Genomic DNA, 27125 nt, shown 5'->3' with positions numbered 1-27125 from the left:
AATGTAGGTATTGTGATATAAACCGAGTCCGTTCTACAGTTTCTCATTAGACTGAATGAATAACCGACTCTAAATGTAGGTATTGTGATATAAACCGAGTCCGTTCTACAGTTTCTCATTAGGCTGAATGAATAACCGACTCTAAATGTAGGTATTGTGATATAAACCGAGTCCGTTCTACAGTTTCTCATTAGGCTGAATGAATAACCGGCTCTAAATGTAGGTATTGTGATATAAACCGAGTCCGTTCTACAGTTTCTCATTAGGCTGAATGAATAACCGACTCTAAATGTAGGTATTGTGATATAAACCGAGTCTGTTCTACAGTTTCTCATTAGACTGAATGAATAACCGACTCTAAATGTAGGTATTGTGATATAAACCGAGTCCGTTCTACAGTTTCTCATTAGGCTGAATGAATAACCGACTCTAAATGTAGGTATTGTGATATAAACCGAGTCCGTTCTACAGTTTCTCATTAGACTGAATGAATAACCGGCTCTAAATGTAGGTATTGTGATATAAACCGAGTCCGTTCTACAGTTTCTCGTTAGGCTGAATGAATAACCGGCTCTAAATGTAGGTATTGTGATATAAACCGAGTCTGTTCTACAGTTTCTCATTAGGCTGAATGAATAACCGACTCTAAATGTAGGTATTGTGATATAAACCGAGTCCGTTCTACAGTTTCTCATTAGACTGAATGAATAACCGACTCTAAATGTAGGTATTGTGATATAAACTGAGTCTGTTCTACAGTTTCTCATTAGACTGAATGAATAACCGACTCTAAATGTAGGTATTGTGATATAAACCGAGTCCGTTCTACAGTTTCTCATTAGACTGAATGAATAACTGACTTCCACAGATTACTGAAGTTCATTTACTGTTATTAGGAGACGTGAATAATTCGGACAGCATGGCTGTGAGAGATGGTGAGTGGGGCTGACCTTGGTCAGTCGGGGGGAAACACTCTGTCCTTTTGCTGCTGGACTACACACGGCCATGCTGGCACACAGTGTGTGTGTCCGAAAACTGTCTAGGGCTGATGGGTAAACCTGGCATCTGTGTGTGCATGTGTGTGTGTGTGTGTGTGTGTGTGTGTGTGTGTGTGTGTGTGTGGACAAGCCAAAACGCTACAGCTGCTGACAAAAAAAGCGCCGCTACTGGACGGAATGAAAGAAAGGTCTGTGATGAATTCTAGTGTGAAGTAAAGTGTATCCATCATGTTCCACTGACATCACTAGTTTGGTTCTTCAGTAAAGGCAATGGTTCTGTTTAGAACCATGACTTCTGTATGAAACCATTTTGTGCTTATAGGGTTCTTTGCTTGGTGAAATGGTCCTTCAGACTGATGTAAAGTGTTTTGTAGACGGTCCTATGTAGAACCTTTTTGAAAAGCGTTCTGAAAAAGGGTTCTGCTACTGTTGTGCTTGGCATCACTTTATAGCACCACTGTGTCTGATCCCCTCAGACCAGCGCAACAAACACTAACAAGCCACCACCACATCAGTGTCACTGCAGTGCTGAGAATGACCCACCACCCAAATACTACCTGCTCTGTGAGGGTCCCTGGGGGTCCTGACCACTGACGAACAGGGTAACAGAGTATCAGAGAAACAGATGGACTACAGTCTGTAACTGTAGAACTACAGAGTCCAGCTATACAGTAAGTGGAGCTGATAAAGTGGACAGTGAGCTTAGAAACAAGGAGGTGGTCAGGATGTTAGGCTTGATGGTTGATGGGTGTATATGAAGAAGGTAAGGCAAGGCCCAAGAGAAGTGTGTGTGTGCTTGAGTAAAAGGTGTGTATGCTGACATTGAGCGTCTTTCTCCTTGTGCAAATTGATTCTGCCCTAATTGAACGCTTTAAGAATCGATTAAAATGTGCTGTGCAAACACACTTTAACAGATCCGTCTGAGAGGGCACCTGCACCCGCGCCAACTCACACACATACCCGCGTGCACGCTGCCAAGACTGGCACGCGGGAGGAATCTGATTGTTAAAGGCTTTTAAAGAAAGAGAGAGAGAGAATAGATCCTCATAAAGATGATGAGCCGTGCATGTAGCCGCTCAGAAAACAGTGCCAGAACACTCCAACCTCTCCACAGAATCAGCATCACTCAACACCGAGAATTAATCCGACCTTATTTTGACACATCGCCTCCAAACAGCCCCCATTACAATATAAATTCACTGCCCTATCCAGGCCCTGCCCACAAATGTGCTCTTCTGTAGCTGCTGTTGTGAGCCTGAAAAATCTGTAGAACGGACTCGGTTTATATCACAATACCTACATTTAGAGCCGGTTATTCATTCAGTCTAATGAGAAACTGTAGAACGGACTCTGTTTATATCACAATACCTACATTTAGAGCCGGTTATTCATTCAGTCTAATGAGAAACTGTAGAACGGACTCTGTTTATATCACAATACCTACATTTAGAGCCGGTTATTCATTCAGTCTAATGAGAAACTGTAGAACGGACTCGGTTTATATCACAATACCTACATTTAGAGCCGGTTATTCATTCAGCCTAATGAGAAACTGTAGAACGGACTCGGTTTATATCACAATACCTACATTTAGAGCCGGTTATTCATTCAGTCTAATGAGAAACTGTAGAACGGACTCTGTTTATATCACAATACCTACATTTAGAGCCGGTTATTCATTCAGTCTAATGAGAAACTGTAGAACGGACTCGGTTTATATCACAATACCTACATTTAGAGCCGGTTATTCATTCAGCCTAATGAGAAACTGTAGAACGGACTCGGTTTATATCACAATACCTACATTTAGAGCCGGTTATTCATTCAGCCTAATGAGAAACTGTAGAACGGACTCGGTTTATATCACAATACCTACATTTAGAGCCGGTTATTCATTCAGTCTAATGAGAAACTGTAGAACGGACTCGGTTTATATCACAATACCTACATTTAGAGCCGGTTATTCATTCAGCCTAATGAGAAACTGTAGAACGGACTCGGTTTATATCACAATACCTACATTTAGAGCCGGTTATTCATTCAGTCTAATGAGAAACTGTAGAACGGACTCGGTTTATATCACAATACCTACATTTAGAGCCGGTTATTCATTCAGTCTAATGAGAAACTGTAGAACGGACTCGGTTTATATCACAATACCTACATTTAGAGCCGGTTATTCATTCAGTCTAATGAGAAACTGTAGAACGGACTCGGTTTATATCACAATACGTACATTTAGAGCCGGTTATTCATTCAGCCTAATGAGAAACTGTAGAACGGACTCGGTTTATATCACAATACCTACATTTAGAGTCGGTTATTCATTCAGCCTAATGAGAAACTGTAGAACGGACTCGGTTTATATCACAATACCTACATTTAGAGTCGGTTATTCATTCAGCCTAATGAGAAACTGTAGAACGGACTCGGTTTATATCACAATACCTACATTTAGAGTCAGTTATTCATTCAGCCTAATGAGAAACTGTAGAACGGACTCGGTTTATATCACAATACCTACATTTAGAGCCGGTTATTCATTCAGTCTAATGAGAAACTGTAGAACAGACTCGGTTTATATCACAATACCTACATTTAGAGCCGGTTATTCATTCAGCCTAATGAGAAACTGTAGAACGGACTCGGTTTATATCACAATACCTACATTTAGAGTCGGTTATTCATTCAGTCTAATGAGAAACTGTAGAACGGACTCGGTTTATATCACAATACCTACATTTAGAGTCGGTTATTCATTCAGTCTAATGAGAAACTGTAGAACGGACTCAGTTTATATCACAATACCTACATTTAGAGCCGGTTATTCATTCAGCCTAATGAGAAACTGTAGAACGGACTCGGTTTATATCACAATACCTACATTTAGAGTCGGTTATTCATTCAGTCTAATGAGAAACTGTAGAACGGACTCGGTTTATATCACAATACCTACATTTAGAGTCGGTTATTCATTCAGTCTAATGAGAAACTGTAGAACGGACTCGGTTTATATCACAATACCTACATTTAGAGTCGGTTATTCATTCAGTCTAATGAGAAACTGTAGAACGGACTCGGTTTATATCACAATACCTACATTTAGAGCCGGTTATTCATTCAGCCTAATGAGAAACTGTAGATCAGACTCGGTTTATATCACAATACCTACATTTAGAGTCGGTTATTCATTCAGTCTAATGAGAAACTGTAGATCAGACTCAATCCTCAGTCGATTCCTGGCCTCAGACAGAGACAAGCGGAACGTTTTGCTGTAAGAAGTCTCAGGGTCAGGGCTAGCAGCTCTGAGGTGACACCCAGACACTTTAGTGCACTTTTCACTGCAGCAAAATCACACAGGAGCCCCAAAACGCTGCTGCATTTATTAGCAGCTTCAAATCAAACATAGCAGGAAAATCTCATTTCTTAAAAGCACATGGACCCATTTCACCCAAAGCGTTTGACTTCACAGCCCCAAACACAACACGGACCATTACTGACTGCAATTTGTTTCCTTCACACGAGCTGCTTTTACTGCTGACCAGACCTGTTGCCTACCCAGAGGAACCAGCGGCCGAAGTTCATGTCTACGAACACTCTGATTTGGCCGACACAAGCTTGTATGGTGCATCCTATAGAAAACAGATGAAGGAAGGCCAGTTATCAGAAAGACATTGTTTTAGGTCTTAGGTAGTCACAGTACATATACACATACAAACTGTACAAATACCAATAATTCAGTAATAATAAAGTGAAATGATAAGATATTTAAACATCTATTAGTTCTTGTTTCATAATAATGGGCTGGAGGTTAGGGAACCAGCCTCGTGACCAGAAGGTCGCCGGTTTGATCCCCAGAGCCGACAGCACGTGACTGGGGTGTCCTTGAGCAAGACACCTAACCCCCAACTGCTCCCTGGGCGCTGCGGATTGGGCCGCCCACCGCTCCGGGCAAGTGCGCTCACTGCCCCCTAGTGTGTGTGTGTTCACTAGTGTGTATGTGGTGTTTCACTTCACGGATGGGTTAAATGGGGAGGTGGAATTTCCCTGTTGTGGGACTAATAAGGGTCCCTTAATTTTAATTAATATTCATGCTGTTAGTCAGAAAGTGAGACATTCCATGAAATAATCCCAAATTCCCAGTTGCACAGGCCCTTTGCCCCTTATTCTGGCTAACATATCCTCATATGATGTGGTCTCACTCATTAGGGTTTTCCACTCTTGGAGTGTCGGACATGTGGGTGACTCTGGCGGCTGAGGTTATCCCCACCATCAGAACTGAATATGCTCTTTTCGTTAGAGTTGGGATTTCTGTTTTATCTCCCAAAAGACATAAACGGGGAGACACTGGCAGGGCTACTCCCGCCCATGTCTCCAAAGACTTCAGCACACTGTGCCAGAATGGTTCAACCATGGGGCATTCCCATATTAGATGCAAAAAGGTTCCCATTTCTTTTTTACACTTCCAACATGAACTACTATTTGTTAGTCCTATTTTGAAGAGCCTAGAATTTGTCCAATAATACCGATTGGATAAATTTCCCTCTAGCTTCTCTGACATATTTGCCATTTTGTGCTGGATTCAGCTGTTTTTAATGATGTTAGCCAGCTTAGTAAATGTCCTAAGAAACATATCGACTGAAATACATGACTGAAGCTGCTCTAAGGGACTTGCTAGGCTTGTGGTCACTATAAAAGAGCGAGAAATCTTTGGATCAGATGAAAAAAAACCTCTGTAAAGGTAAAAACAGGCCTCGGCTGACCCACTACATTTGGGGTAAAGGGGAAAATTAAAAACGCATGTTTTACTTTTTTTTTGTTTTCAGCTACAGCTCTTGTCTTAGTCATCACTTCAGCACCTGCTCCATTAGCAGCATATACTAACGCAATAATGCAGCAGGTCTGGGCCCAGTTTTCCAAAAGCATTAGTGTGAGGATCTTCTTAAGCGCTAGAGATTGTCCACCGGTGCTTTTTCTACCGCTTCAGAAAGATCTTGGACATCAGGGCTTAAATAGTTGTAACAGAACCTCAGATCTCCAGAACGGTATCTTCAACACTCGTTCATGTAATGAGATTTTATTAGTAGCAATGATTAGTTTATATGCACTTAACAGCCTAACAACTGCGGAAAATACGATTTTGGCAGTATTTAGCCGAGTGTGGTTACGTGCACTTGGATAATCAGATAACGGGGGTAGTAATCGGTTTTGTGCCCATAAACTCACAGAAGAAGAAACTTTAACTTCATGCCGCAGTTTAATGTTTTTTCATCGTCACTTTAGTGAAAAATGGAATTATTCAGAAGATTCAGAAGAAAATTTAAAGCCCTAATTTTGCAGAGCATGTATTTGGTTTCATTGTTGTTCCAAAGGTTTTGTGCTGTGTCTCGTCTCACTGCTGCCGTGGTAAACGCTGCTCGCTGTTCCCCGGACAGCACTCATGCACAGACAACGACGAAAGAAATCAGAGTAAGAGTGCCTCCTAGAGACTGACACTCTAGAGGCCAATGCAGCGTCAGATCCCCAGTGTATTTCAGTTAGGATGCTGCGTCCGGTCTGTCGGACTAGAAACGTTCCTGTATGCAGCGAAAAGACGCTCAAAAAAAGTTCAAACCAGTTCAACTTTCGCTGCAACGGGTTCTGTTGAGGGGGTGTGTTGACCAATAGAAAGGTGCAGGCAGAAGACGGTTGAACATTCGAGATCGAGGAGAGCAGCGACACTAGCTGTGCTCTGTGGTCCTCGGTAGGACTGTCCTATAAAAACTAAGCCTTAGCCGCCTATTGGTCACACCAGTGGAGCAGCACTAACGAGGCTGCGTGGTGACGTCACCGGAAAGTTTCCACCTCTTGAAGTTGTGATGCGCAACTTGTGGAGCCCACTGCAGTGTTTGTTGCTATGGTAGCTCATACGCCAACAAGCTTATGTAGTATGATCAACTGCATCTAAAGACTTCTGATTAAACTATGATATCAGGACAAACGCTTTAATTAATAATTTTACACTTTATAAGGTAACGAAGACGAATGCAAGGATGTAAATGACTTGTAGGCTGTATACGATGGATGCTTCGCTTTGGACCGTAGCGGCCGAGAAACGCAGATGAGGCTTTGGAACTCTCTCCCTGTTCTATATGACTTCTTTGCCGTCGTGGCTGCTGTCTGCTTGGTTCTCTACATGGTCAGCCACAAGACTTTCTTTCGATGGCTCCTTCGATGATTTCTTTGATCCATGGTACACATGTTCTGTTTCCCGTTGGATTTCGAATTGTACAAGCTCCACCCTGCTCTAGCCAAGTACACGGCTTTTAGATTTATATTTACATTTATGGCATTTGACTGACACTCATATCCAGAGCGACTTACAATTTTTATCATTTCATGTTAGGAGTCTTGCCCAAGGACTCTTATTGGTATAGTGTAGGGTGTTTACCCAGGTGGGGCACTGAACCCCAGTCTACACTGTAGTAGGTGAAGGTGGTGTTAGGAGTCTTGCCCAAGGACTCTTATTGGTATAGTGTAGGGTGTTTACCCAGGCGGGGCACTGAACCCCAGTCTACAGTGTAGTAGGTGAAGGTGGTGTTAGGAGTCTTGCCCAAGGACTCTTATTGGTATAGTGTAGGGTGTTTACCCAGGTGGGGCACTGAACCCCAGTCTACAGTGTAGTAGGTGAAGGTGGTGTTAGGAGTCTTGCCCAAGGACTCTTATTGGTATAGTGTAGGGTGTTTACCCAGGCGGGGCACTGAACCCCAGTCTACAGCGTAGTAGGTGAAGGGGGTGTTAGGAGTCTTGCCCAAGGACTCTTATTGGTATAGTGTAGGGTGTTTACCCAGGCGGGGCACTGAACCCCAGTCTACAGCGTAGTAGGTGAAGGTGGTGTTAGGAGTCTTGCCCAAGGACTCTTATTGGTATAGTGTAGGGTGGTTACCCAGGCGGGGCACTGAACCCCAGTCTACACTGTAGTAGGTGAAGGTGGTGTTAGGAGTCTTGCCCAAGGACTCTTATTGGTATAGTGTAGGGTGTTTACCCAGGCGGGGCACTGAACCCCAGTCTACAGCGTAGTAGGTGAAGGTGGTGTTAGGAGTCTTGCCCAAGGACTGTTATTGGTATAGTGTAGGGTGTTTACCCAGGCGGGGCACTGAACCCCAGTCTACACTGTAGTAGGTGAAGGTGGTGTTAGGAGTCTTGCCCAAGGACTCTTATTGGTATAGTGTAGGGTGTTTACCCAGGCGGGGCACTGAACCCCAGTCTACAGCGTAGTAGGTGAAGGTGGTGTTAGGAGTCTTGCCCAAGGATTGAACCACAGTCTACGGCATAGAAGACAGAGGTGTTGCCCACTACACTATCCAACCACAGATAGCCGTTTTTTTAGATGGTGATCTGCATCCATAGCGCTGCTGCTTTTTAGATTTGACATCATTTGAATATACCTACTGTCCTTTATATTGTGTGTAAATTTCATGAAAAACAGAGCCAAACGTCTGGTTCCATTGGCTTGCAATAAAATGAAAGCATGTTTTTTCTTTCTCCTGTAAAGTTACCATTTTGAAGACACAAGCTTTTCCTCCGACAGCAGTGATAGTGTGTAGGCACCCCGAGAGTTTACATGTCCTGAAAGACCCCACTACTGAGCTCAAATCCAGCCTCTATCGGATTTCTAGGCTTTAATCTGATCTAAGAAACCTGAGTGTGCTGTTTACACAACCGCTTGATTAATCGGACACCTGCAGGAAAGTGAATACGATCGGTTTACTGGTGTGTATGTGAACACACTTGACCTAGAGCGAAACTGGTGTGTTAATAGGGTTTAAAAAACTCGTATTAATGAGATTTGGATATAACAGCGACGAAAATTACAAGGCAAAACAGAGAGCCGACAGTGTGAGCACCACACGGAGAAGTTTGGAGGGCTGATGCGAAAGAGGGAAAGAGGGAGGAAGAGATCTAGAGGAGTGTGAGAGATAAGGAGGAGTGTGTGTGTCTGGAGAGTGGGCTCACGCTGTGCCCACACTCCGTCCATCTCAAATGTGTGAAAAAACAATTTCAGAATGGCCGCCGCCCGCTGTTACAGCACTGAGCCTCCGGGGCGGCGCTCAAACACACACACACTCAGCAGGGGGCAGATCACACACACACACACACACACACACACCTGCTGATGATCTATCTACTCTACTGACCCCTCACACACTTCACCAACATCACAGTCGTGTGCAAAAGTTTGGGTGCCCTAGTCGTTCTGACCACCTCCTCGTTTCTACACTCATTGTCCACTTTATCAGCTCCACTTACTGTATAGCTGCACTCTGTAGTTCTACAGTTACAGACTGTAGTCCATCTGTTTCTCTGATACTCTGTTACCCTGTTCTTCAGTGGTCAGGACCCCCATGGACCCTCACAGAGCAGGTACTGTTTGGGTGGTGGGTCATTCTCAGCACTGCAGTAACACTGACGTGGTGGTGGTGTGTTAGTGTGTGTTGTGCTGGTGCGAGTGGATCAGAATCAGCAGTGCTGCTGGAGTTTTTAAACACTGTGTCCACTCACTGTCCAATCTATTAGACACTCCTACCTCGTCGGTCCACCTTGTAGATGTAAAGTCAGAGACGACAGCTCATCTGGTGCTGCACAGTTTGTGCTGGTCATCCTCTAGTCCTTCATCAGTGGTCACAGGACGCTGCCGGTTGGATACTTTTGGTTGGTGGACTATTCTCAGTCCAGCAGCGACACTGAGGTGTTTAAAAACTCCAGCAGCGCTGCTGTGTCTGATCCACTCGTGCCAGCACAACACACACTAACACACCACCCTGACAGTTCTGCCTGATTGGTGTATATGTTAAAGTAATTAACAAAAATGGTTACAGTTTCTTTATTACTGTATAGACAACCTATATATATATATAGGATAAAAATAGGATAAAAATAAACTCTATTCTTCACAAAATCAACAATATAAACATTACAAGTAGAAAAGCAAAAAAAAAAAACACCATAAGAATATTTTACATGTACTGCACATCAAGTGTTAATTATACTGCATATAGGTGTGCAGTACTTTATGCATACATAAAGAATTGGCTATATTATTATTTTAATGTTTATGTTTAATGTTCAGCAGTTACACCGCATTCATACTGATGACCATGAGAAATCTGCTCCCTATAATCATCATATTTTATTCTGTGGTTTGTTGATTCTTTTCTTTCAGCTAGATTTATTAATAATAATTGTGATGCATGTTGTTGGTGCTTAGAGAGGGGCGTGCTCTGATCTGTGTGATCGAACTGTGTCTCACTGTCTCAGCGTGTCTCACTGTCTCAGCGTCTCTCAGCGAGTGGAGGAGGGAGACCAGCGCTCGCCTCAGAGATTCAGATCAGACTAATCAGCTCTGACAGGTACCTGCCTCACCTGAGCGGGGTTCGTCAGCGTGACATCTAATTATACACACTCTTAATGTCAATTAACCAGACGCACACACACACACACGCGCACACACACACACACGCACAACTCACTACCTAACACTACGTCACAGCTCACCGCAGACCTGCTTCACTCTCCTCTCTAGAAGCTCCTGGTGAAGCTCAGACCAGCACTGAGAGCGATTTATCGTCCTGACACACATCACAAAGAGACTATCGACAAACTAATCATCACACCATCTGACTCAGCTCTGAGAGAGAGAGAGAGAGAGAGAGAGAGAGAGAGAGAGAAAGACAGAGGGAGACTGAGAGAGAGAGAACACAGAGAGAGAGGGAAAGAAAGTGAGTGAGAGAGAGAGCAAGAGAGACAGAGAGAGCGAGAGAGAGAGAGAGCGAGACAGCCAGAGACACAGAGAGAGAGAGAGAGAGAGTGAAAGAGAGAGAGAGAGAGAGAGAGAGAGCGAGAGAGACAGAGACACAGAGAGAGAGAGAGAGAGACAGAGAGCGAGAGAGAGCGAGAGAGAGAGCACGAGAGAGAGGGAAAGAAAGTGAGTGAGAGAGAGAGCAAGAGAGACAGAGAGAGCGAGAGAGAGAGAGAGCGAGACAGCCAGAGACACAGAGAGAGAGAGAGAGAGTGAAAGAGAGAGAGAGAGAGAGAGAGAGAGAGAGAGCGAGAGACAGCCAGAGACACAGAGAGAGAGAGAGAGAGAGAGAGAGCGAGAGAGAGCGAGAGCGAGAGCACGAGAGAGAGAGAGAGAGTGAAAGAAAGTGAGTGAGAGAGAGAGCAAGAGACAGAGAGAGCGAGAGAGCGAGAGAGCGCGAGAGAGAGACAGAGAGAGAGCGCGAGAGAGAGAGAGAGAGAGAGAGAGACAGAGACAGAGAGAGAGAGAGAGAGAGAGAGCAAGAGAGACAGAGAGAGCGAGAGAGAGAGAGAGAGAGAGAGAGAGAGAGAGCAAGAGACAGAGAGAGCGAGAGAGCGAGAGAGCGCGAGAGAGAGACAGAGAGAGAGCACGAGAGAGAGAGAGAGAGAGAGAGAGACAGAGACAGAGAGAGAGAGAGAGAGAGAGAGAGAGCGCAAGAGAGACAGAGAGAGAGAGAGAGAGAGAGAGAGAGAGAGAGAGAGAGAGAGCGCAAGCGAGCGAGAGAGAGAGAGAGAGAGAGAGAGCGCAAGCGAGCGAGAGAGAGAGAGAGAGCACGAGAGAGAGAGACAGAGAGAGAGAGAATAGAGAGAGAGAGAGAGGGAGAGAGCGCGAGAGAGAGAGAGAGAGAGAGAGAGAGAGAGCACGAGAGAGAGAGAGGGAGAGAGCGCGAGAGAGAGAGAGAGAGAGAGAGAGAGAGCACGAGAGAGAGAGACAGAGAGAGAGAGAATAGAGAGAGAGCACGAGAGAGAGAGCGAGTCACTACGGGAGCTACAAACAGGTTCAAAAGTTTGGAAACACCTCTCATTGCGAGTTGTTGTCATTTTGTGCAGTAACAGCTGAAACTGCCCGAATTCAACATCACGAACAGAAACAGGACGGTAACTAATATTAGAGTGACCAGGTACTGACCCCGCGCTGATGCTGTCGGTCAGTTAGAGCTGTGTGTGTGTTTGTGTTGCGCTGCTCTGTGTTGAGTGCGGGTTTAGCTAGTGTGTTGTGGGGGGAGGTCACTGCGAGGGGGAGCCCGGGGCGAGCGGTGACCCCTCTGTGTGCCTTTCTACCCTGGCGTACGGTAAGGGGCTCTTGATGGTGGAGATCTTGGCCTCCCTGCATCTTACTCCACTCTGCACTTCAAAACGCCTCGTGTGGAGTGAAATGACCTTAATTCTAGTCGATGCATCGAATACTTCCCATTTAGAGACGGCTGTGCACTTATTACGTGATTATTTCTCTCATTTTCTAGACATTTCACCTGTTTTAGGTCAAATTCTCTCGCTATACTGGCTGATGATTTTGCTGGATTTTAAACAATCCTAAATTAAACTTACGGCCGTCTCACCGTGAGAAATATTAGATTTATTGACCGGATTTAAGATCATTTTACTTGACACGACACCATTTTTTGCAGAGTGATGCTGCAATGTACTGCGATTATTAATATCCTCAGTCATTTTTTTGGTCATGTTATCTGCCCTGAGATTTGATCTCCACTATTAAAAATCTGAATTCTGGGTATTAATTTTATTATACCAGTGCAGTGATTTCCAGTACAGATTCATGCCTGTTTATAACGCAGTGCCACATGAGGGCCCGAAGATCACGAGCATCCAATACTGACCGTCTGCTCTGTCCCTTGTGTGCAGGCATTTCTCCAGATTCTCTGAGTCTTCTGATCATGTTATGTGCTGTAGATGGTGGGATGTTCAAAGTCTGGGCAATTTTATGTTGAGGAACATTTTTCTGAAACTCTCAGATTGGTGCAGATCTTTGCTTCTGAGAGCCTCTCTAAAATGGTTTCTATTCACCGTCATGTGAGGCACAAATTGCTCCTCCAGCTCTTTTTCATCAGTACCACTGACATTTCCAGCCTTTTTTGCCCCGTCCCAACTTTTTTGAGACATGCTGCTGCCATTAAGTTGTAAAGGAGTTAATGTTCACCATGAAACGGTAAAATGCCTCACTTTCACTCTCTGATATCTGCTCTATGTTCTGCTGTGAATAAAATACGGGTCTATGAGATTCACAGAATCACGGCATTCTGTTGTTATTTACATTTATTTACATTTTACACAGCGTCCCAACCTTTTTAGAATTGGGGATATATATCCATAAATTACAAAAATAAGAGGTAATTAACAGAAACCAGTAAAATCATTAAGCATGATGGGAAGTTTATAGAAGAAATTATACTGATTATGAAAGATTATACAAGAAATAGAACATGTATTAGTTTTAATTGTATTAGTAATTTTAACAAATAGGTAAACAATTATTATTATTATTATTATTATTATTATTATTATTATTATGTTTTATTAATTTTTCACAGTCTCACAGTTCTGGGTTCAGATTAGTGACCGTACTGAACTTCTCGATGTATGTAAACACTGTCCAGCCCATACAGTCCACTTATGGACACTAATCTGCAAAAACAGGCCATTTAGAATGAACTGTTTCTGTGATTTGCTACTCAGCCTACAGCAGTTTAGCCCCACCTACTGAAGGTCATAAGGAGTAAACTGAGTAAATGTAATTAGTTTCTGTACTTTAGTATTTTTGGTGTATCTGTACTGAAGTTTCTCCGTTCTGGACTTTTTCCTTTCACTCCACTACATTTCAGAGTCTAATATCCGACTTTTTCCTCCTACATTTTGAGAAATCTGTCGTTCCTTTTGGTTTCTGTGTGTATAAAAATGTAACATGTCAAAACGAAAGAAGCGCAAAGCCAGAGCACCAATCAGGGCCCAGCGGTCACTTTGTTTAGAGCTGGTTTTGACCTGTTGGTCATACCGACCCAGTGCAGCACGCGGTTCAACGTCAGCGCAGCAGCGTAAAACTTTGGGAGAGTCTGTTCAACATAAATGATGAACTAACCTAACTTTGTGTAAATAGAGCACAATATAGAAATATGTCCACATATGCAGTCGAGACTGACGCGGCTTTTTTCTGAATTTCTACAAACACCATTTCATTTTATAGTAAATGAGTTTGGGCTGGTTTATGTTTATGAACAGACGCCTACAGATCAACATAGTAAAGGAGCTCATCTGTGATCCTGAGTTTAAAGCCAGTTTTTATTCAACTTAAACTTGGAACTAAGTTGTAAATAAATCTGAAACTGAAACTTTGCTTGTGTGTAAAAAGTGATTTCAGAGCCACTCGGTTCTCCCTGATGGAAACTGTTTACCTTCAGTGTTTTGTGCTTCTGATCATTTTAATAGACGTCAGCGTCACTAATTAATGACGTTCTATTAAAAGACTGGTTTACCAAGAGAGACGCTGGAGGACTTTCACCTGAAATGAGTTCATGAAGCCAGTCTGGTTATAAAAATGATAACAGGACATCAGAGCCAGAATTCCTCTTTTAGTACTTTTACTTTATACTTAAGTACATTTGAAGGGAAATACTTTAGTACTTTTACTCAAGTGGAGGTCTAAAGGGAGGAACTTCTACTTTTACTGGAGGGATATTTTACCTTGGGGGTCTCGACTTTAACTCAGGTACAGGGTTTGTGTACTTCGTCCATCACTCATCAGTCTTAAAGACACAGTAACACAAAAGCCAAACGTGGACCTCGCAGGAACAACATAATGTAAAACTGGAATATGGGCCCTTTAAAACGAACACATTTACATCGCTGTGAGGTGCCGCAGACATTCTGGGAGGTACCCCGTGCTCTCGGCGCGGGCGTGGGAGTGTTTGCGGTGGTAAATGATGCTGTCAGCGCTGTGTGGAGAGCTCTGAGTGTTCTGCGCTTGGTAAATTGGCTCTGAGGTTTGGGTCTGAACTCACAGCAGAAAGGTGACAGCAGGACTGTGTGACCTCCAGACTGAGGGGACAGTTCAGTTCAGGCATAAGAAAGTTTGAAAATGGTTTTAAAGTCAGGGCTGTTTCTGGAAATAAGCTGTGTAACAGTTGCTTTGGGAGCCAGAAGCATCAGCAGCCCCACAGGAACAAGTAGCACTTATTCATTCTCATTTATTTACATGGTATGCATAATTTTATTAGACTCTATTGCTCCTGTATATTGTATAAGTAGCATTAATCAGGGGTTCTTTAGTCCAGGGAATGGATACAGAACCACAAGTTCTACACAGAACCATTTGCATGCTTAAATGTCCTGATAGGAAGAGGATAGTGGCCCACTGCTGGCAAAGCTGGCGGTCCTCTGCTGTTTTGCTCAGCGTTTTCCGGGCGGCCCACCGGTGTTTGAGCGGAGTATTAGACAAAATTCCGCTCATCATCACTCATTTTTCCCTCACAGTCCCATTTATTTATTTTCCTTCCTTCCTTTATTCAGTTATACTTTGTTAATTAGTTTAGTAAATAATTAATCTGCATCATTTTCTATAAAATCACTTTATATCAGGCCTAGTCATCATTTTTCCCTCTCGGTTGTTGGTAATATTTATCATTATTTATTAAGTTTATTTTCTAAAATAAAAGTCTCCGCGGCTTTAGAATCTGTTTGAGGAGATTAAAACTAGTTTTTACGCAGGGCAGTGATCTGGGTGGTCCGAGGGTGGACCTGTCAGCGGGCGACCTGATCAAGGCAGTGGACTGATATCGGCTCGCTGACGACAGTTTGGGAATTTAGTGTGAGAAGCTGGAGAACGAACTGCCGGCTGAGCGGCGAGTGGGCGGAGCTCGTTACTCTGACGTAGCAACGAGCGGCTCGTTAAGGAGCTCTAATTAGGAGGAAGGAGCTGAACATTAAAACATATTAAACGCCGCGTTCACGGCCAGTTTATATATTGCATAGAACAGCGAACACACATCAGATGCTGAAAGCGAGACATTTTACCTTTTCATGAAAAATATGAACTCATTTAGAGCTTGATGGCAGCAACTCATCTCAAAAAAGTCGGGACAGTCTATCATCGTGTAGCATCGCATCTTCCTTTAACAACAGTCTGGAAACGTCCGGGAGGTGAGGAGACCAGTTGCTGGAGTTTTGGGAGAGGAATGTTGTCCCATTCTTGTCTGATGTGGGATTCTAGCTGCTCAGCAGTTCTGGGTCTTCTTTTCGTTTCATGATTACACAAAATGATTTCTGTTGGAGAAAGGTCTGGACCGCAGGCAGGTCAGCTCAGCAACCGGACTCTATTTCTGAATGTGGTTTGTCGATGTCTTGCTGAAATATGCGAGACCTTCCCTGAAAAAGACGTCACCTGGATGGCAGCATGTGTTGCCAAAACCTGAATGCTTCATTCAGCATCAATGGTGCCATGGCAGACGTGCAGGACACCTACACCATCATGCATGCTGGCTTTTGAACTGTGTGCTAATAACAAGCTGGGAGGTCTTTTCTCTGGAGGATGCAGTGTCCACTGATTCACTGGATTGGACACTTCTCCACTTCGCCTCAGTCCATCTTAAATGAGCTCGGGCCCAGAGAAGGTGGCAGCGTTTCTGGATGCTGTTTATATATGATTTCTTCTTTGCATGATACAGCTTTCACTGGCATTTGTGGATTGCACAGCGACAATGATTTCTGGAAGGGCCCGAAGATCACGAGCATCCAATACTGACCGTCTGCTCTGTCCCTTGTGTACAGGCATTTCTCCAGATTCTCTGAGTCTTCTGATCATGTTATGTGCTGTAGATGGTGGGATGTTCAAAGTCTGGGCAATTTTATGTTGAGGAACATTTTTCTGAAACTCTCAGATTGGTGCAGATCTTTGCTTCTGAGAGCCTCTCTAAAATGGTTTCTATTCACCGTCATGTGAGGCACAAATTGCTCCTCCAGCTCTTTTTCATCAGTACCACTGACATTTCCAGCCTTTTTTGCCCCGTCCCAACTTTTTTGAGACATGCTGCTGCCATTAAGTTGTAAAGGAGTTAATGTTCACCATGAAACGGTAAAATGCCTCACTTTCACTCTCTGATATCTGCTCTATGTTCTGCTGTGAATAAAATACGGGTCTATGAGATTCACAGAATCACGGCATTCTGTTGTTATTTACATTTATTTACATTTTACACAGCGTCCCAACCTTTTTAGAATTGGGGATATATATCCATAAATTACAAAAATAAGAGTTAATTAACAGAAACCAGTAAAATCATTAAGCATGATGGGAAGTTTATAGAAGAAATTATACTGATTATGAAAGATTATACAAGAAATAGAACATGTATTAGTTTTAATTGTATTAGTAATTTTAACAAATAGGTAAACAATTATTATTATTATTATTATTATTATTATTATGTTGTATTAATGTTTCACAGTCTCACAGTTCTGGGTTCAGATTAGTGACCGTACTGAACTGCCCAGTGGAAAATCGGCAGCAGAGAGACACACAACCTCACTAACACACACACACACACACACACACACACACACGGCTGACAGACAGGACACACACTAGACAGCTTCACCTTACTGACCGTACAGAAACACTCTCTCTCTCTCTCTCTCTCTCTCTCTCTCTCTCTCTCCACCCCTCCTTTCTCTCTCTTCTGTCTCCATTTGTCTCTCTCATCCCTTCTGCTGGTCTTTTATCTCTCTTTCTGCTCTGTCTCTCTCTCACCTCCTATCTCTCTTTATTCTGTCTCTGTGTCTCCATTTGTCCCTCACTCTCACTCATCTATCTTTTATCTTTCTTTTCTCTAGCTGCCTCTACTTCTACGCTCTCCCCCCTTCTCTCTTTTCTGTTTTATCTTTCTTCTCTACATCCCTCTTCTTCTGCTCTCTCACACTCTCTCTCTCTCCTTTTCATACCTTTCTCTCTCTGTCTCTGATCTTTTCTCTCTCTCTCCTCTTCTCATTTCCTGCAAATCCTCGCTCTCTCACTCCTCCCTCTCTCCTGCCTTTATTTCTCTCTCTCTTCTGTTTATTTTACTCTCATTTTTATTTCTCTCTATCCCATCTTATTCTCTCCCTATTCCTCTTTAGTACTCTCACTCTTTCTCTTCTCTTTAGTATTCTCTCTCTTTCTCTTCTCTTTAGTACTCTCTCTCTCTTTCTCTTTAGTACTCTCACTCTTTCTCTTCTCTTTAGTATTCTCTCTCTCTCTTTCTCTTCTCTTTAGTACTCTCTCTTTCTCTTCTCTTTAGTACTCTCACTCTTTCTCTTCTCTTTAGTATTCTCTCTCTCTTTCTCTTTAGTACTCTCACTCTTTCTCTTCTCTTTAGTATTCTCTCTCTCTTTCTCTTTAGTACTCTCACTCTTTCTCTTCTCTTTAGTATTCTCTCTCTCTTTCTCTTTAGTACTCTCACTCTTTCTCTTCTCTTTATTACTCTCTCTCTCTTTCTCTTCTCTTTAGTACTCTCTCTCTTTCTAGTATTCTCTTTCTCTTCTCTTTAGTATTCTCTCTCTCTTTCTGTTCTCTTTAGTACTCTCTCTTTCTGTTCTCTTTAGTATTCTCTCTCTCTCTTTCTCTTTAGTACTCTCACTCTTTCTCTTCTCTTCAGTACTCTCACTCTTTCTCTTCTCTTTAGTACTCTCTCTCTCTTTCTCTTTAGTACTCTCTCTTTCTCTTCTCTTTAGTACTCTCTCTTTCTCTTCTCTTTAGTATTCTCTTTCTCTTCTCTTTAGTACTCTCTCTCTCTTTCTCTTTTCTTTAGTACTCTCTCTTTCTCTTCTCTTTAGTACTCTCTCTCTCTCTTTCTCTTTAGTACTCTCTCTCTTTCTCTTCTCTTTAGTACTCTCACTCTTTCTCTTCTCTTTAGTATTCTCTCTCTCTCTTTCTCTTTAGTACTCTCACTCTTTCTCTTCTCTTTAGTACTCTCTCTTTCTCTTCTCTTTAGTACTCTCACTCTCTCTTTCTCTTTAGTACTCTCACTCTTTCTCTTCTCTTCAGTACTCTCACTCTTTCTCTTCTCTTTAGTATTCTCTCTTTCTCTTCTCTTTAGTATTATCTCTCTCTCTCTTTCTCTTTAGTACTCTCTCTTTCTCTTCTCTTTAGTATTCTCTCTTTCTCTTCTCTTTAGTACTCTCTCTCTCTCTTTTTCTTCTCTTTAGTACTCTCTCTTTCTCTTCTCTTTAGTACTCTCTCTTTCTCTTCTCTTTAGTATTCTCTTTCTCTTCTCTTTAGTACTCTCTCTTTCTCTTCTCTTTAGTACTCTCGCTCTCTTTCTCTTCTCTTTAGTACTCTCTCTCTCTTTCTCTTCTGTTTAGTATTCTCTCTTTCTCTTCTCTTTAGTACTCTCTCTCTCTTTCTCTTCTCTTTAGTACTCTCTCTTTCTCTTCTCTTTAGTACTCTCTCTTTCTCTTCTCTTTAGTACTCTCACTCTTTCTCTTCTCTTTAGTATTCTCTCTTTCTCTTCTCTTTAGTACTCTCTCTCTCTTTCTCTTCTCTTTAGTACTCTCTCTTTCTCTTCTCTTTAGTACTCTCTCTCTCTCTTTCTCTTTAGTACTCTCACTCTTTCTCTTCTCTTTAGTATTCTCTTTCTCTTCTCTTTAGTATTCTCTCACTCTTTCTCTTCTGTTTAGTATTCTCTCTTTCTCTTCTCTTTAGTACTCTCTCTCTCTTTCTCTTCTGTTTAGTATTCTCTCTTTCTCTTCTCTTTAGTACTCTCTCTCTCTTTCTCTTCTATTTAGTACTCTCTCTTTCTCTTCTCTTTAGTATTCTCTCTCTCTCTTTCTCTTTAGTACTCTCACTCTTTCTCTTCTCTTTAGTATTCTCTTTCTCTTCTCTTTAGTATTCTCTCACTCTTTCTCTTCTCTTTAGTATTCTCTCTCTCTCTCTTTCTCTTTAGTACTCTCACTCTTTCTCTTCTCTTTAGTATTCTCTTTCTCTTCTCTTTAGTACTCTCTCTCTTTCTCTTCTCTTTAGTACTCTCTCTCTTTCTCTTCTCTTTAGTACTCTCTCTCTCTCTTTCTTCTCTTTAGTACTCTCTCTTTCTCTTCTCTTTAGTACTCTCTCTTTCTCTTCTCTTTAGTACTCTCACTCTTTCTCTTCTCTTTAGTACTCTCTCTCTTTCTCTTCTCTTTAGTACTCTCTCTCTTTCTCTTCTCTTCAGTACTCTCTCGCTTTCTCTTTAGTACTCTCTCTTTCTCTTCTCTTTAGTACTCTCTCTTTCTCTTCTCTTCAGTACTCTCTCTCTTTCTCTTCTCTTTAGTATTCTCTCTCTCTTTCTCTTCTCTTTAGTACTCTCACTCTTTCTCTTCTCTTTAGTACTCTCTCTTTCTCTTCTCTTCAGTACTCTCTCTCTTTCTCTTCTCTTTAGTATTCTCTCTCTCTCTCTTTCTCTTTAGTACTCTCTCTTTCTCTTCTCTTTAGTATTCTCTCTTTCTCTTCTCTTTAGTACTCTCTCTCTCTCTTTTTCTTCTCTTTAGTACTCTCTCTTTCTCTTCTCTTTAGTACTCTCTCTTTCTCTTCTCTTTAGTATTCTCTTTCTCTTCTCTTTAGTACTCTCTCTTTCTCTTCTCTTTAGTACTCTCGCTCTCTTTCTCTTCTCTTTAGTACTCTCTCTCTCTTTCTCTTCTGTTTAGTATTCTCTCTTTCTCTTCTCTTTAGTACTCTCTCTCTCTTTCTCTTCTCTTTAGTACTCTCTCTTTCTCTTCTCTTTAGTACTCTCTCTTTCTCTTCTCTTTAGTACTCTCACTCTTTCTCTTCTCTTTAGTATTCTCTCTTTCTCTTCTCTTTAGTACTCTCTCTCTCTTTCTCTTCTCTTTAGTACTCTCTCTTTCTCTTCTCTTTAGTACTCTCTCTCTCTCTTTCTCTTTAGTACTCTCACTCTTTCTCTTCTCTTTAGTATTCTCTTTCTCTTCTCTTTAGTATTCTCTCACTCTTTCTCTTCTGTTTAGTATTCTCTCTTTCTCTTCTCTTTAGTACTCTCTCTCTCTTTCTCTTCTGTTTAGTATTCTCTCTTTCTCTTCTCTTTAGTACTCTCTCTCTCTTTCTCTTCTATTTAGTACTCTCTCTTTCTCTTCTCTTTAGTATTCTCTCTCTCTCTTTCTCTTTAGTACTCTCACTCTTTCTCTTCTCTTTAGTATTCTCTTTCTCTTCTCTTTAGTATTCTCTCACTCTTTCTCTTCTCTTTAGTATTCTCTCTCTCTCTCTTTCTCTTTAGTACTCTCACTCTTTCTCTTCTCTTTAGTATTCTCTTTCTCTTCTCTTTAGTACTCTCTCTCTTTCTCTTCTCTTTAGTACTCTCTCTCTTTCTCTTCTCTTTAGTACTCTCTCTCTCTCTTTCTTCTCTTTAGTACTCTCTCTTTCTCTTCTCTTTAGTACTCTCTCTTTCTCTTCTCTTTAGTACTCTCACTCTTTCTCTTCTCTTTAGTACTCTCTCTCTTTCTCTTCTCTTTAGTACTCTCTCTCTTTCTCTTCTCTTCAGTACTCTCTCGCTTTCTCTTTAGTACTCTCTCTTTCTCTTCTCTTTAGTACTCTCTCTTTCTCTTCTCTTCAGTACTCTCTCTCTTTCTCTTCTCTTTAGTATTCTCTCTCTCTTTCTCTTCTCTTTAGTACTCTCACTCTTTCTCTTCTCTTTAGTACTCTCTCTTTCTCTTCTCTTCAGTACTCTCTCTCTTTCTCTTCTCTTTAGTATTCTCTCTCTCTTTCTCTTCTCTTTAGTACTCTCACTCTTTCTCTTCTCTTTAGTATTCTCTCTTTCTCTTCTCTTTAGTAGTCTCTCTCTCTTTCTCTTCTCTTTAGTACTCTCACTCTTTCTCTTCTCTTTAGTATTCTCTCTTTCTCTTCTCTTTAGTACTCTCTCTCTTTCTCTTCTCTTTAGTACTCTCTCTTTCTAGTATTCTCTCTTTCTCTTCTCTTTAGTATTCTCTCTCTCTTTCTGTTCTCTTTAGTACTCTCTCTCTTTCTAGTATTCTCTCTTTCTCTTCTCTTTAGTATTCTCTCTCTCTTTCTGTTCTCTTTAGTACTCTCTCTCTTTCTAGTATTCTCTCTTTCTCTTCTCTTTAGTATTCTCTCTCTCTTTCTGTTCTCTTTAGTACTCTCTCTCTTTCTCTTCTCTTTAGTACTCTCTCTCTTTCTCTTCTCTTTAGTACTCTCTCTCTTTCTAGTATTCCCTTTCTCTTCTCTTTAGTATTGTCTCTCTCTTTCTGTTCTCTTTAGTACTCTCTCTCTCTTTCTGTTCTCTTTAGTATTCTCTCTTTCTCTTCTCTTTAGTATTCTCTCTCTCTTTCTCTTGTCTTTAGTTCTCTCTTTCTCTTCTCTTTAGTATTCTCTCTCTCTTTCTCTTCTCTTTAGTACTCTCTCTCTTTCTCTTCTCTTTAGTACTCTCTCTCTTTCTCTTCTCTTTAGTATTCTCTCTCTCTTTCTCTTCTCTTTAGTACTCTCTCTTTCTCTTCTCTTTAGTACTCTCTCTTTCTCTTCTCTTTAGTACTCTCTCTGTTTCTCTTCTCTTTAGTACTCTCTCTCTCTTTCTCTTCTCTTTAGTACTCTCTCTCTTTCTCTTCTCTTTAGTACTCTCTCTTTCTCTTCTCTTTAGTACTCTCTCTCTTTCTCTTCTCTTTAGTACTCTCACTCTTTCTCTTCTCTTCAGTACTCTCACTCTTTCTCTTCTCTTTAGTACTCTCTCTGTCTTTCTCTTTAGTACTCTCACTCTTTCTCTTCTCTTTAGTATTCTCTCTCTCTTTCTCTTTAGTACTCTCACTCTTTCTCTTCTCTTCAGTACTCTCACTCTTTCTCTTCTCTTTAGTATTCTCTCTTTCTCTTCTCTTTAGTACTCTCTCTCTCTTTTTCTTCTCTGTAGTACTCTCTCTTTCTCTTCTCTTTAGTATTATCTCTCTCTCTCTTTCTCTTTAGTACTCTCTCTTTCTCTTCTCTTTAGTATTCTCTCTTTCTCTTCTCTTTAGTACTCTCTCTCTCTTTTTCTTCTCTTTAGTACTCTCTCTTTCTCTTCTCTTTAGTACTCTCTCTTTCTCTTCTCTTTAGTATTCTCTTTCTCTTCTCTTTAGTACTCTCTCTTTCTCTTCTCTTTAGTACTCTCTCTCTCTTTCTCTTCTCTTTAGTACTCTCTCTCTCTTTCTCTTCTGTTTAGTATTCTCTCTTTCTCTTCTCTTTAGTACTCTCTCTCTCTTTCTCTTCTCTTTAGTACTCTCACTCTTTCTCTTCTCTTTAGTATTCTCTCTCTCTCTTTCTCTTTAGTACTCTCACTCTTTCTCTTCTCTTTAGTATTCTCTTTCTCTTCTCTTTAGTATTCTCTCACTCTTTCTCTTCTCTTTAGTATTCTCTCTCTCTCTCTTTCTCTTTAGTACTCTCACTCTTTCTCTTCTCTTTAGTATTCTCTTTCTCTTCTCTTTAGTACTCTCTCTCTTTCTCTTCTCTTTAGTACTCTCTCTCTTTCTCTTCTCTTTAGTACTCTCTCTCTCTTTCTTCTCTTTAGTACTCTCTCTTTCTCTTCTCTTTAGTACTCTCTCTTTCTCTTCTCTTTAGTACTCTCACTCTTTCTCTTCTCTTTAGTACTCTCTCTCTTTCTCTTCTCTTTAGTACTCTCTCTTTCTCTTCTCTTCAGTACTCTCTCGCTTTCTCTTTAGTACTCTCTCTTTCTCTTCTCTTTAGTACTCTCTCTTTCTCTTCTCTTCAGTACTCTCTCTCTTTCTCTTCTCTTTAGTATTCTCTCTCTCTTTCTCTTCTCTTTAGTACTCTCACTCTTTCTCTTCTCTTTAGTACTCTCTCTTTCTCTTCTCTTCAGTACTCTCTCTCTTTCTCTTCTCTTTAGTATTCTCTCTCTCTTTCTCTTCTCTTTAGTACTCTCACTCTTTCTCTTCTCTTTAGTATTCTCTCTTTCTCTTCTCTTTAGTACTCTCTCTCTTTCTCTTCTCTTTAGTACTCTCTCTTTCTAGTATTCTCTCTTTCTCTTCTCTTTAGTATTCTCTCTCTCTTTCTGTTCTCTTTAGTACTCTCTCTCTTTCTAGTATTCTCTTTCTCTTCTCTTTAGTATTCTCTCTCTCTTTCTGTTCTCTTTAGTACTCTCTCTCTTTCTCTTCTCTTTAGTACTCTCTCTCTTTCTCTTCTCTTTAGTACTCTCTCTCTTTCTAGTATTCTCTTTCTCTTCTCTTTAGTATTGTCTCTCTCTTTCTGTTCTCTTTAGTACTCTCTCTCTCTTTCTGTTCTCTTTAGTATTCTCTCTCTCTTTCTCTTGTCTTTAGTTCTCTCTTTCTCTTCTCTTTAGTATTCTCTCTCTCTTTCTCTTCTCTTTAGTACTCTCTCTTTCTCTTCTCTTTAGTACTCTCTCTCTTTCTCTTCTCTTTAGTACTCTCTCTCTTTCTCTTCTCTTTAGTACTCTCTCTCTCTTTCTCTTCTCTTTAGTACTCTCTCTCTTTCTCTTCTCTTTAGTATTCTCTCTCTCTTTCTCTTCTCTTTAGTACTCTCTCTTTCTCTTCTCTTTAGTACTCTCTGTTTCTCTTCTCTTTAGTACTCTCTCTCTCTTTCTCTTCTCTTTAGTACTCTCTCTCTTTCTCTTCTCTTTAGTACTCTCTCTCTTTCTCTTCTCTTTAGTATTCTCTCTCTTTCACTTCTCTTTAGTACTCTCTCTCTTTCTCTTCTCTTTAGTACTCTCTCTCTTTCTCTTCTCTTTAGTACTCTCTCTCTCTTTCTCTTTTCTTTAGTACTCTCTCTTTCTCTTCTCTTTAGTACTCTCTCTCTTTCTCTTCTCTTTAGTACTCTCTCTCTTTCTCTTCTCTTTAGTACTCTCTCTCTCTCTTTCTCTTTAGTACTCTCTCTTTCTCTTCTCTTCAGTACTCTCTCTTTCTCTTCTCTTTAGTACTCTCTCTTTCTCTTCTCTTTAGTACTCTCTCTTTCTCTTCTCTTTAGTACTCTCACTCTTTCTCTTCTCTTCAGTACTCTCTCTCTCTCTTTCTCTTTAGTACTCTCTCTCTTTCTCTTCTCTTTAGTACTCTCTCTCTCTCTTTCTCTTTAGTACTCTCTCTTTCTCTTCTCTTCAGTACTCTCTCTTTCTCTTCTCTTTAGTACTCTCTCTTTCTCTTCTCTTTAGTACTCTCTCTTTCTCTTCTCTTTAGTACTCTCTCTCTTTCTTTCTCTCTCTCCTGCTGGTTTTGTCACCTCCTGTGGTCCACGCTGTCACTTGCTGTTTGCCTGTTATGGCCTGAACAGATAAACACACACACACACACACACACACAGGCCTGTATTTTAAGACGTGGTGTGTCAACAGAACATCAGAGACACCTTTCACTGTGTGTGTGTGTGTGTATGGGTGTGAGTGTGTGTGAGAGAGTTGGTGTGTGTATGAATGTGTGTGTATGGGTGTGAGTGTGTGTGAGAGAGTTGGTGTGTGTATGAATGTGTGTGTATGAGTGTGAGTGTGTGTGAGAGAGTTGGTGTGTGTATGAGAGTGTGTGTGGTGTGTGTGAGAGTGTGTGAGTGTGTGAGTGTGTGTACATTCAGAACAGTTTATTTGTATTTGATAAAAGCTGAGAGCTCGTTTGTCGTTTATGTTTACAAATCTCTTCTCTGTTTTCTCGCTTTGCTCGTGTTTGTTTCTAGTAATGAATCACTTCAGAATGATTCACTCTTTCTGAATGAATCTTCTGGTGAACGAACTGATTCACTCCTGTGAAAGACTTCTGTTTGGCTCACATGCTAAACTGTATCTAACGCAGCGATACACGCCTCATCACGGGGTTCAGCTGTGTTAACCACTCATTAACAGGTAAAGTGTGCAAAATTCTCAGCACTGCAGTGACACTGACGTGGTGGTGGTGTGTTAGTGTGTGTTGTGCTGGTCTGAGTGGATCAAACACAGCAGTGCTGCTGGAGTTTTTAAACAACTCAGTGTCACTGCTGGACCGAGAATAGTCCACCAACCAAAAATATCCAGCCCGCAGCGTCCTGTGGGCAGCGTCCTGTGGGCAGCGTCCTGTGACCACTGATGAAGGACTAGAGGATGACCAACACAAACTGTGCAGCAGCAGATGAGCTGTCGTCTCTGACTTTACATCTACAAGGTGGACCGACAAGGTAGGAGTGTCTAATAGAGTGGACAGTGAGTGGACACAGTGTTTAAACACTCCAGCAGCACTGCTGTGTCTGATCCACTCGCACCAGCACAACACACACTAACACACCACCATCACGTCAGTGTTACTGCAGTGCTGAGAATGATCCACCACCCAAACAGTACCTGCTCTGTGAGGGTCCATGGGGGTCCTGACCACTGAAGAACAGGGTAACAGAGTATCAGAGAAACAGATGGACTACAGTCTGTAACTGTAGAACTACAGAGTGCAGCTATACAGTAAGTGGAGCTGATAAAGTGGACAGTGAGCGTAGAAACAGGGAGGTGGTCAGAATGTTAGGCCTGACCAGTGTATTTTTATTAGTATAATGTTGAGTTTGAGATTAACCGAGGCCTACACATCGAGCCGGACCTTCTGTTAGAGTCTGGGGGGGGAGACGTTAATACATAAAGATGTATGATGTGATGTGAAAAACAAACAGCACCTCCCTGTCAAACCAGGCCGTTCTTAACCACACTGTGTGATGAAGCCCTGATGAGATGCAGTGGTCTGGCTACCATTAGTTAGTTTCTGTAAGTGATTCTGAATATATGAATATATATGTAAAATTAAATATGAGTAAAATATGTAAACACACATAAACATTATTGTCACTTTCATTCTCCCCGGCTTTTTTAAACATGACAGGATGTCCACTGTGGCTCCAGATCACACAAAGAGGAGAAGGAAGAGAGGAGGAATAAAGAAGAGATGAAACCGACAGACGTCCGTATGTGTGTGTGTGTGTGTGTGTGTGTGTGTGTGTGTGTGTGTGTGTGTATTGATTTAGCAACTGACTCTCCATTTCTGACAGCTGACAGTGTGTGTGATTAATGTCCAGAGCTGGAGAGACGAAGTCAGAGAAAAATGACTTCTTCTTAAATCTTAGACTCTGAATTACAGAGGAGCACATACACACACCTTCACAGCTACTGCAGAGAAGCTGCACAAGCTTTACAAAAGATCCCATTAAACCTAACGAGAAACTGTAGAACGGACTCGGTTTATATCACAATACCTACATTTAGAGTCGGTTATTCATTCAGCCTAATGAGAAACTGTAGAACAGACTCGGTTTATATCACAATACCTACATTTAGAGTCGGTTATTCATTCAGTCTAATGAGAAACTGTAGAACA

This window comes from Pygocentrus nattereri, chromosome 20, assembly GCF_015220715.1.
Source record: "Pygocentrus nattereri isolate fPygNat1 chromosome 20, fPygNat1.pri, whole genome shotgun sequence".
NCBI lineage: Eukaryota > Metazoa > Chordata > Actinopteri > Characiformes > Serrasalmidae > Pygocentrus > Pygocentrus nattereri.
Note: the sequence above shows the minus strand (reverse complement) of the source record.